The sequence below is a fragment of the Protopterus annectens genome, chromosome 2.part1 (assembly GCF_019279795.1).
Source record: "Protopterus annectens isolate FY-2018-M chromosome 2.part1, PAN1.0, whole genome shotgun sequence".
In the NCBI taxonomy this organism is placed as follows: Eukaryota; Metazoa; Chordata; order Ceratodontiformes; family Protopteridae; genus Protopterus; species Protopterus annectens.
This window is the reverse complement of record NC_056729.1, coordinates 800453508-800466350: the sequence shown is the minus strand read 5'-3', so window position 1 is coordinate 800466350 and position 12843 is coordinate 800453508. Positions and strand designations below refer to the sequence as shown.

The window sequence follows — 12843 nt, the reverse complement described above, 5'->3', positions numbered from 1 at the left end:
AGTTGTCTAAATAGGGAAAAAGTTAATACTTTTCAGCCTGCAATAGGCTATCATTGAAGTTTGACAATTTGTGAATACCTCTGGATTGATGAAAGGATAACATTTTGAGATATGGAACCTTCACCAGATAGTTGGGAAAGGGAAGATGTAGTACTGGTCTCTATAAAGTGTATTTCCTTGATCCAGAAAAAAAGCCTAGAATAAAAACCCTTTCCCTGCCAGTATGTAAAAATAAGGAAATTCAATATAATTTTTCTCCCACTGAAAACTATTAATTCATCCATGGAATGGTTGCAGAAAAGGAAAATTCGTTCAAGGGGAAATAAGAGAAGAAATCAGAAACAGAATATGATGCCTGAAAGAAATAATTGAAAACGTTCCCTGAAATTCTATTCCCCATTCATTACAGTAGAAATAATCATAAACTGAAGAATCTGATTTTATTTTACCAGTAAATACAGAATAGTCCTGAGCTAAGTCCAGTAAATCCTCCCAGTCCATAGAAACAGACAGGAAAAGATAAATGTTTTAACTTTTTCTTCTTTTAAAAAGGAAATTCCATAGAAAAAGAGCAACTCATGACAGAAACATCACCCTGGGGAACAAACATCTTAATTTATCTAAGCAGATAAGCTTTCCCAACTCTTTCCTCCAAGGCCAACAAGATTGGTTCTCCCAGGCCCACAGCCGACACTCCAACAGGCATTCCGGATGTGTCTATTCCCTGTATCATTGGGTTGAAGAGACTACACCAGAGAAACTAAGGAAAAGGATGAGTGATCTGAAGAACCTGAAGTGACCACTGCAGGGTCATCCGTCTGCAGCTGAGATAAGGATCAGCCAGCTAAAATAGAAAAGTATGTCTAGAAATGTTCTTTTCTTGTGTCTGAAAGAAAGAAGGATGAATCATTAATCCAGTCAGCTTTCCATAGTTAAGCCAGAAATAAAACCTGAAAATAGCTATTAAGGCTAACAGTAATTTGTAAAAATGCAAAGTACCACAAAATAGTGTTTTACACAAAAGTAACACAGTGACAAGAAGAAAATGGGTCTACCTGACATGGTCGACAGTTCATATGGTCGACAGTTTATTTGGTCGACAGTTCATTTGATCGACAAGCATTTTAGGTGGGGGGCTTCGCCCACCACACCCCCCCTAACTATATATATAAACTCCAAGGTTGCACAACATTGGGGAAGGGGGCAAATCTGCTTGTCGATCAAATGAACTGTCGACCAAATGAGTGTCGACCATATGAACTGCCGACCATGTCAGGTAGACCCGAAGAAAATACACTTACCCAAGCCCCCAAACAATAATTTATAAAATTGTTACCACTAAAAGAAAGAAAATGTATCAGCAGAAAAATTAACACGAATAAGAGAAAAGGAACCACACTAATCTGTCTGACAGAAATGGCTCATGATCGTCCCCAAAACAGTAAAACCTTAGCTGACTGGAAATAGTGGGTTTATAAAAATATTGTCACACATAAAAATAACATGTGGAAGGTTTTATCCTCAAAGGGAATTTATCTTCCCAGCAATGGAGAAATACTAGCCTTCCACTGATCCTTGAAATCCAACTATGATATTGTTCTTTGATAACAAGACAGCTCTGAAGAGCTTGGCGCTCAGACCATTATTTTTTTATTGATCTACTTGAGTTTCCAGTAGTCTGTGCATGTGGAAGTTTCCCTTATGCTTTGGAGGCTGACCAGCTGTTATATCCCAGGCAAGATATAACTCATATGGCATAGACTACTGTCTGATTAAAACTATGCCCATTTAAATTCCTTGTATTTTTGTAAGCATTGATTCCTTAACCTTTCCTACATACCAAGGAGATAATTTTAGGAGTTCTACTAAAGACATGCTCAAGTATACCATCTCTGCAAGCACTTCACATGGGAATCACACTGACTTGCAACCAGAATCCCAAGGACAGTAGATCCCATGACCAATAAATGTCAATACTGAATCTTACACAAAAAAAATCAATACTGATTCATTAGTGCATAGGCAACAGTTAAACTAACAGCTGACCAGTGATCAGGAGTTAAACTAGCCAAGCCCAGTTGACCACTGCTCACTTAAGTTTATTTAATTTTATCTTTAGTGAAACTATTAGTATAGCCTCTGAATAACATTTAACTAGGTTACATCTAAAATGGCATTATTTTTATCTGAAATTTACAGAAATATACCTACATAATCGTAAGTGGCATTATACAAAGTCACTTGTTTTTATTAATTATGAAAAAGCATTCTTAATACATATGTGTGTTGCAGCCTATGTTAAAAATACAGACATTAGCTCTGAAATGATGTTTTACACTACATTAAGTAAGATTCCAGGCCTTGAAATTAAACGTGATATAATACTAGATATTAATATTCCTCTGGACTCAGCAAACGTCCATGCAGGAATAACTTATTCCTGCAGGGAAGCGACCGTGGCTGTTCAGCATGGCAGCGCACCATGCATATGTATGAAGGCATGCTGCTGTGGTGTAAAACGGACACGGGTCTGTGTACGAGTGCAGGGGGTGTGTCTGAGAGCAGTGCTCTCACAATACACATGCCCTCTGTACACTAGAATTGCCGTGCAGTAATTTAAAATGAGCGAGAATGCTTGTAACACACCCAACTCATCAGGGTAAGAATTCTGGAGAAAGCCATAAGGGACAATCGTCCGTACAAAGCCATAATGTTGATAAAATAACAGGTTTAGCATAAGCACATAGCGCACACCTACCAACCCGTCAGAGTAAGGAATCTGGACAAAGCCATAAGGAACAATCGCCCCTACAAAGCCAGAAAGTTGCTAGAATAACATGTTCAGCATTAGCATGGATATTCTGAAAGGTACAAATTAAAAAATGCAACAAATACATTTTTTTTTTGAGATATGCAGTAAAGTTTAAGCGTAGCTGCACGGGTGTGCCCATTGCTTAGCTACGCTTAGCCCAGCTGAAATGGCAGGATGAGTTAAAAGGCAACAGACATCCAACATAAACATAAGTGCAACAGTGTAGCAGTTGGAGCATATGCCTTGCGTGTAGTCATTCATGGTTCAAACCTCCCCAAAGCCATTGCCATTTTGTATGTGTAAATATTACAATTGTTATTTATTTGTATATTTATGTATGAAGTAACTTATTTTTCTCAACAAGAATAGTGTATTAGGCCCAGATGTGAGGTGCAAGTGTAATAAAGTAGTGAAACCCCCATATAAACACAAGTGCCCCATATAGTATAGTCACACAAGAATAAATTAATTACAGCACATTGGGGGATGTCAGGGAAAGTAAAAAAATCTATATTATGTAATGGATAATGAATCAATCTCATACAGGTGTTAGACCGATATAATAAAACATAAGCAAAGCTAAGCATTGCACAGCTATGCTGACCAAGTGTAAGCATTGTGTACATAGGTTCATAGGTTCATAGATTAGTACTAAGCTAACTGCCCTTGCGAGCCATTTTAAGCCTAGCCAATTATCCCTTGTGAGACTTAAACCCTGCACCTTGTGCTTGTAAGGCAAACACCTTAACCATTAGGCCACCCTCCCAACCCCAACATATGAATACTAAGCAATGGATAGCCCTGCCCATTGGTAAGCAATGCTGAACCTGCCCCTTTAAGCACTGCCAACCTTAGCTAAGCAGGTTTTCCCATAGCTTAGCTTAGCTCAGCATTTTCAAAACCATCCAATCATGGCAAAGGGCAAGAAATTGGCCGTATTTAAACTCTGCAGGCGGGAATACAGCTCATAACTGGCTGTAGCTCTCCACTCTATGCAGTATGGCAGGTGTTAGAGAGGGCATGTGCTTTAGGGCACAGCACTGGGGCATACGGGAGTCCAAAGTCATGGTAGAACTCCTGGTAAAAAACCATGACATGAGACTGCTGCAGGACTAGTACCAGGGCTCCCAATATAAAGCGGAAGCCAGAGAAAGCCTCACCCATAATCTCACCAATGCCACTGGTATCCGTCAGACTGGTGAGCAGGTCTGGCACCACTATGCCAACTTGAAACGGAGGAAGCATGAGCTCTTAGAACAGTGGGTCCAAGAAGCAAGAGAGAGGGGAGATGCCCCAGCAGTGTGCAAGTATTCATGGCAATAACTGTTTACCAAAGTCCAGGCTGTGTATGTGATGGATAGGTATGCATAAATGTTTCTCTATTTTCATTACAGCTCCAGCTGAGCGGGCTGTGAACCAGGAAGCTCATGCCAGCAGGTTGCAAAGTCTGCATCACGTGGCTGGTGTGTAACAATCCTGCTTGTAGTAGTCATACCAAAAAATGTAAAGGAGTAAAATGTTACCTGGGAGTATAAAAAATGTGTATGGTTTCTACTGAATAAACCAGACAATATGACAGTAATAGTCCCATATAGGTCATATTTAAATAAAAGTGTAACTGCCTGGCCATAAAGTACTAAATCCTGTACTGGTTGTGTTTACTCTGGTATTGTATGGCTTGACATGTTGCATTCACTAAGATCTGATATCAGAATAGTAATGTTGTGCCAACCACTGTTATCCACACTGTGCTACAAAAAAAATATGTCTAGGAATGTTTGTATAAGAATGGTGTAATCACAAGGTCAGATTGTACAAACAAGAGAGACTTAGATAGAAAACACTAAAGGAAGAAACAGCAGTTTCTCAATGGCTCACTCTGATGAAACACAAATTGTTGTATTTTTAGTAGACACAGTCATGGTTCGAATCTCGGGAGTGGTAGTAAGCTGTATGTAAGCCTAATTTTAACTAGGAATCTGGGAATATGTGTAGAAACAGTCAGGTAGTGTTAACAAACATTCCCCACAGGTCTACCAGGTAAGAGAGGTAGAATGTAGCAAGACAGTTGAAGTATACACTGTGTACAAACATACCACTGCCCAAACCTAGGCCATAGGGTATTGCAATAATACCTGTAGAGTAATGATTAGAGCAATGGTCATTAAAGTTGTGAGTACTGCAAGGATATACAAGTTGTTAATTGACATCTTTCTCTACCCCCACCATATCTGCAACAATAATCTAAATACACAAATCAATGGGTATGTTTTACACCAAATCTACTGTTGGGACATATGTCCTATTGTTCAACAAATATTGAAATGTGTTTCTATTAATGTTTCATGTTGAAATACTATCACTGCTGGCCTGTTGCACTCTTACCTTAAAAAATAAAAAAGGTCAGTCTGTTCCCCCCAAAAAATGTCACCCCATACATAGCTGTCAATTTCACTCACGTATCCATTAAACACATGTAATCTGGTCTAACTGGCTTCACAAAACATTATTGTTGTCCTCACCCCTCTCTCAGGCATATGAGTGTCCAAATACACCTCCAATTTCAGTATATATGTGCAGCTGTTGCTGTAGAAAAAATGGACAGCTATGGACCTTACTTACACCTGTCCTGCACATTCCTAGCTACTTTCCCTATTGTCTTTCCCTCTTTGTGCCTCCTTTTTCACCAGTTTCCTATCACCACTTTTTTCTTTTCTTTTAAAGAAATTAGCATGGGGGTAAGTGGGAGTAAGCTGTTTTAAGCAGTAGTAAGCGGGATTAAGCCTGTTTGCGTGGCACTAAGCAATGCTGACACAGGTTAAGGACTTTTAAGGCTAACTGTAAGCATATTTAACTGGAAGTTAGCATTGCTTACCACCTTGCAAACCCGCATACAACTGCTTAAAAGTGCCTTAATCACTCTGTATCAAACAGCCCTTGGTCTGGCCAGCAACAAAATAATCAGCCATTGCAAATCTTGAACACAGGACTATGCATACCATAGCCACAGCAATTTACTACTTAGCCATATGAGCTGTAGATATGTTTGGTGTTTTCTCAAACATATCATACAGCACAGTCAATCAACAGTAGGGAAAATGTATTCATATATGTATATATATCTATCTATATATATATATATATATATATATATATATATATATATATATATATATATATATATATATATATATATATATATATATATATATATATATATATATATATATATATATATATATATAAACATTTTATATATATATATATATATATATATATATATATATATATATATATATATATATATATATATATATCTCTATATATATATATATATATATATATATATATATATATATACAAACATATATATGTATATGTATATATATATATATATATATATATATATATATATATATATATATATATATATATATATATATATATATATAAACTATCCATAATACAGGTTTTTAAACCTTCCCACAAAGCTAAGTCAAAACTATACAAACTCCATCTAGCATCTACTACACACTCTCTCCTCACTAAAAACCTACTTTGTTCTGGAGATATCCAGCCCAACCCTGGCCCCTCTTCTCTCCCCAAAACTTCTTCTACACTGTCCCTATCTTACACTTCTAATAGTCAACAAACTCAGTCACAGCAATCATCTCCATCCAAATACTTAACAACTCATTGAATATTCAGAGTCTAGCAAATAAAGTCACTGAGCTGCACTCACGGATAGCTCTCAAAACCTCTCACATCCTCTCCCTATCTGAAACCTGGCTCAAGCCACAAATCTCAAATAGTGAAATACTCCCACCAGGTTATAATATCTTCCGATCTGATAGACCTGTAAGAAAAGCTGGTGGCCTGGCCATCCTCTACTCAAACAACCTTAACCTCTCACCATACCCTTCCCCAATTCCTGACTTCCTCCCAGCTTAAATCATCATCCTTAACTGCCATCTGAATCCCCACAAAAAACTTGCAATTGCCTTTATCTACCTTCCTCCTGGTAACAATCCGCCCATTCTTGAAAACATCCTATCCTGGTTCTCCCACAACATACCATATGAGACACTTATTCTTGGTGATGTCAACATTGATTGGTCCAAACTCACAACTGATTCCCCCCAACTCAGTATCCACCTACACGGCTTCCACCAACTTATAACATCTCCCACTCGCTTCCATAAGAATTCCACTTCCAGTTCCATCATAGACTGGATCCTTACCAATTCCCCCCAACAATACCACAATCCCACCACCTTACCTGACTCCCTCAGTGTTCATCTCCCTACCACCATCTTAAGACACTACTCCCATATTCCTAAACCCCACCTTATCAAAGACTGTCAAAAACTATCGACTTTCAATTCATTCCAGTTTAACTCCATTCTCCACAACATAGATTGGTCCATCCTAAAACACCTCCCCCTAAACGATGTTGTAAGCACTTTCAATAGCATCTTCATGAATACTCTAAACTCCTTAGCTCCCTCTAGGAAGATCAGAGTAAAATCAAATCATGTCCCTGGCTCTCCAAGGAGACTAGGTCCCTTATGAAACAAATAGATTGTGCTTGGAAAACCTAGACTAAAACTAAACAACCACCTTTTCTTCAGAAATACAGGCAAGTGAGGAACCTGGCAAAAAAAACATACAACTAATGACAAAAAGTTATACTATAGCTCTGCTCAGCTTAACAACAAATCCAATCCTCGATAATTTTGGTCAACTCTCAACAACATCTCTATCCTGGAAAGCCCTCTAATCCCTCCCCATATCCTAACTCTTCCTCTCAGGAAACAGCTACCCTCCTGAATAACACTTTTTCTCTTCCATCCAAAATCTGGTAACCTCTAAGCCAAACTCTACTTTGACACCCACCCCTCCAAGTCCCACTAACACAACTTTGTTTTCTTTTGAGCCAGTTCCCATTACTTACATCAAATCTCTACTACTCAAGCTAAAACCTTGCTCTCCTTCCACTGACAATCTATCTCCTACATTCCTCAAACTTGCTGCTGACTCAGTTGCCTATCCTATATCTATACTAATTAATCAATCTATTCTGGAATCAACTGTCCCCACCCTTTAGAAATCTTTCTTCACTATCCCTCTTCATAAAGGTGGAAACTCCACTGAACCCTCAAACAGCCGACCCATTGCCATTCTGTCCCCCCTCTCCAAGATATTAGAAAAATGTATTCACTCACAGCTTCTCAATAGACCTCCTCACACACCACTTACTTACCCATACCCAACATGGATTTTGTCCTCACCACAGCACCACCAATGCCCTCCTCTCCTTCACTCATATCATTACAGAGGCCCTAGACAACAATAAACTCATTTCCTGTATCTTCCTAGATCTCTCCAAAGCCTTCAATACTGTCTCTCATCCTCTACTACTATCCAAACTCGCAAATCTCCACCTATCCCCCTCCGCACTTGCCTGGTTTAATAGTTACCTATCTGGCAGGGAACAATCTGTAAAATGGCTCTTATCCTCCTCACCTTCCTTCCCATCTCCACTGGTGTTCCCCAAGGCTCCATCTTGGGACCCCTTTTGTTTAACATCTTCTCCAATGATCTTTACACCTCATGCAAAGAATCCTCCTTTATTCAGTATGCCGATAACTCCACACTTATATCCATCTCAAATAACATTCCTGAACTACACTCCCTGACCCAACAGGCCCTACTCAATGGCTCTCTCACAACCTACTGATCCTAAATCCCAAAAAGACCAAACTCCTACTTTTCCTTCCCTGTTCTCTTTCTCATCACAAAACCTCCTTTTTTATTACATCTTCTAACAATACAACTATCCAACGTGACGCCCACACAAAACTCCTAGGGGTCAGTATAGATGACAAACTAAAGTTCAACCTACACATACTCCAATGTATAAAAAAAACAAACCAGAAACTAGGTCTGCTATATCAGAACAAAAAATTCCTAACCCCTGAATCTAGACTTACCCTGGGCCAGGCACTCCTCCTCCCCTCCCTCTTATACGCCGCCGCTGTTCTTACCAATATCCAGGCCTCCACTGTAAATAAACTCCAACAGACTTACCATAAAATAGCCAGATTCATTACTAACTCCCCATACAACTCACACCACTGCATTTTTTTAAACTCTCTTCAATGGCCTGAACCTCTCCAATTTCTGCTATCTTATCAATTTCATATGCTACACTCTATTCTTTATAAACCCTCCTTCTGTCCATCTCTATCTTCCTTATTCTCCATCTACATCCCATCCTGGACCCTCCATACTACTAACCAACAATTACTTCATATCTACCACCCAAAAAGGTCAGTAGGCAAACTACTCTACAAACACTCTCTTGCCCATACTTGGAACAAACTTCCCCTTGACTTACGTTCAATCTCCCACACCTCACACTTTAAAAATGAACTAAAAGTTTATTTTCTCAATTCCAGAACCTGCCCTTGCCATGACCCTACCTAGTCTTCCTTCCCTTTATGTACCCTGAAAAGGACCATACTTAGTACCTCATTACAACTCTCTCTCCAATGTGTCTACTATGCATTTGCATAGCATAATTTTATACAAACAATTTTTTTTTATTGTTGACCTATTGAACTATATCAATGTAAAATTGTTACTTAGCTTCCTTTTAATGCAACTTTAACTTTATGCATGTGACCCAACATATGTGAATTTTTTTGTTATTATCAATATTGTTTAAAATTGTACTACTGGAGCTTTTCTCCTCTGGTCTCCACTGAAAATGGGCCACAAGCCCAGTTGGACAAACCCGGTAACAAATGTCAATAAATAAATAAATATGTATATGTATATATATATATATATATATATATATATATATATATATGTATATATATATATATATATATATATATATATATATATATATATATCTATATATCTATATATATATATATATATATATATATATATATATATATATATATATATATATATATATATATATAGACCTCTTTACACTAACCTAAACAATGCCTTTCTGTCCAAACTTGCTAGATGCTATCACCAAGTGGCCAGGTTTGCTACAGGAACACCCTATAGGACACACCATTGTCTGAACCTATCTCAGCTAGGATGGCTAGAATGGCCTAACCTGGTCCAATATAATCAACTCATTATAGCCCATAAGGTTCTATACCATCCTGAATACACCCCTTTCTTAAACTATATCATTAAGCCATATAGCAACCTAAGGTCCTTACGCTCTGCCGACAAACTGCTGGTACAAATGTCCAAGAGCAATAATGTGGCAGGGGACTCTCTATTTGCCAACTCAGTAGGTAAAATCTGGAACTCACTACCTGCCATACTCACCCACCAACCCTCCCTCACCCAGTTCAAAAAAATCCTCAAACTCCACCTCCAAAAATATTGGCTATGTCCCTGTTTCAGTCCTGATTAGCTAATTATCTGAATTTGTGGTTTTCTCTTGCTAACTGTGCTTGATCTATTATAGAATGTATGCCTAATATATAAGTTTAGACAAACCTCTTGTATGGAGCTTTGTACCATATTTATGAATGCATTTATTCTAATGTATGCTTGTATCTTACTGACTTGTGTATTATTACTTGTACTTACAACTTTCTCTACTCTGTCTTTATGTAACTGTACTTTCTGGAGCTTTTATCCCCTGGCCTCTGCTGAAAATGGACTTATATCCAGTTAGACTATCCCAGTAAACAAATGTAAAATAAATAAATATATATATATATATATATATATATATATATATATATATATATATATATATATATATATATATAAATATAAGGCTTAAGGGTTCAGGTGGAGCCTGGATTGGGAGCAAAGGATTCTGTATTTATGCAAAAATGGCGAGCAGTTCAATTAACGGCTTCAAATATGTTTATTCAGATGTTGATTGAATACTAAGATCAACAGCTTCCTGATCTCTTTGCCAAGTTAGAGGCCAGCCATGAACGTACTCTGACTTTTGCTGAGACTGGTGACTATCAGGAATCATATGCACAATTTATGACAGATATGGATAAATATGATAAGGAGTTACATGGGCGAAAAATGAGAAAATATCAGCATGATAATGAATGATTTTAAAAACAACATGGTGTTCACATGGAAGAAACATAAGAAGGGTGTATGTTTTGATGACCAGAATATGAATAGACCGAAATGAAAGAGGATAAGGTCTATTCTTCGCAAACCTAATTATACTTCTAGCACTTTGGAAATTTCATCCAGCTTTTCCAATACAGATACTGAGACTGAGGTAGGGGATTTGGCGATACCAGTGTCACCTGTCCCCAAAAGAACTAAAGCCCCTTTAGGAGGGGAGGTCGCAAACACAATAAACAATGATATGGAACAGTTGTTTCGGGCCATTTTGCAGGCCCCACAGACCTGGTTTCAATTGGGTCAATAGTGGATAATAATGATGGCAATGATGTGAACCAGCTTGTTATCAAACTAACACAGTATGTTTTTACTGATAGTGAATTAAAAATGTTAAATAAGGGTTTGGGGTATGTGTCTTCTTTTTATGTGTCCCATTTTGATGTAATAAATGATGTCAAGCAATTTTGTAGAAATTTGTATTTGAAATTTTTTTTATCTCATCAGCAAGGTGATAATACTGTTGGGGAAGGGGGGTCTTTTCGTTTCAGGAAGTCTAATTTTCAGCCTTTGTATTGAAATACTGTTAAAACATTTGAACAACTTGTTACTCAGGAACTGCAGGTTAATCAGACTCAGATATTTAGTCATTTTTCCCATAACCTAACATTGGATGAGCATCAGGCCTTAACATTTCTTGTTAATAACCCCAATATTGTAGTGGTAGGGGCTTTCAAAGGTGGGGCCGTGGTTATTTGGGATAAAGTACAGTATGAAATAAAAGCCCTCAAACAGCTGAATGGCCCTGTTTCTTATTGTTCCTTACCCATGGATCCTACTGGTGGGTTTAAATCTGTTATTGATCTATTTCTTTTGGATGCTAGGGAACAGGGGATTATTAATGCGGATTTAGTACTGCAATTGACAGTTGATATACCTACTTTTCAATATTTTTATCTTGTTCACAAAATCCACAAGACTTTATATAACCCTCCAGGAAGGCCCATTGTGGTGGGTAGAGGTTCATTGATTGAACCCCTATCTGAGTACCTTGAATTCAAACTCAAGCCACTATTATCTTTAGTTAGAGCCAGGATTAGGGATACCAAACAATTTTTACAGCTCATGGATGAAAGGCAGATTTCTAGCACAGCACAGTTGGGAACTTTGGATGTACAGTCCCTTTAGACCAGTATCCCCCATCAAGGGGGTATTACGGGTGTTCACTATTGGATGAGGCAGTCTGGTCTTTTTTCAGAATTGGAGATAGAGTTTTTACTATCTTTGTTACAGCTGGTGTTTGAACATAATGCCTTTAAGTTCAACAATCCGTGGTATCTACAAGTAAAAGGTACAGTTATGGGGGCTACTTTTGCCCCCATTTATGCCGACCTTTTTATGGGGTATCTCGAGGCCCAATACATTTATATTGATAGTTTTCCTTTTTTGGCACAGCTTGTAATGTGGCGTCGATACCTAGATGATTGTTGGGTTATATGGCAAGGGGGATTGGATGAATGAGAAAACTTTAAACATTATTTAAATGGCAATGAGCATGGCATTAAATTTACTGGGAAGATGGATTTATTTACAGTTGATTTCCTGGACGTTAATGTCACCAAGGTGTTGGATGGTACAGTGGTTACCACATTACACAGGAAACCCTTTTCTAAAAATTCTATTTTGATGCTCATAGTTGCCATCCAGCCCATACCATCAGGAATATTCCGGCGGCACAATTTCAGAGAATTAAGATGATTTTTTTCTGCTCCTAGTGAGTATGAAAAACAGGCTTTGGGACTAAAAGAAAGGTTTTACGCCTGAGGATATCCCAAAAATGTGGTAGATAATGCATATAAGGATTTAAAGATGATAAATAGGATGGCTTT

General features: G+C 37.9%; 1 protein-coding gene across 1 annotated transcript in view; it reads right to left on the bottom strand.

The window, feature by feature from the left end:
* The window catches only part of SGCZ (sarcoglycan zeta), a 3417736-nt gene that overhangs the window by 270526 nt on the left and 3134367 nt on the right, over positions 1 to 12843 (bottom strand). The window lies entirely within an intron of this gene.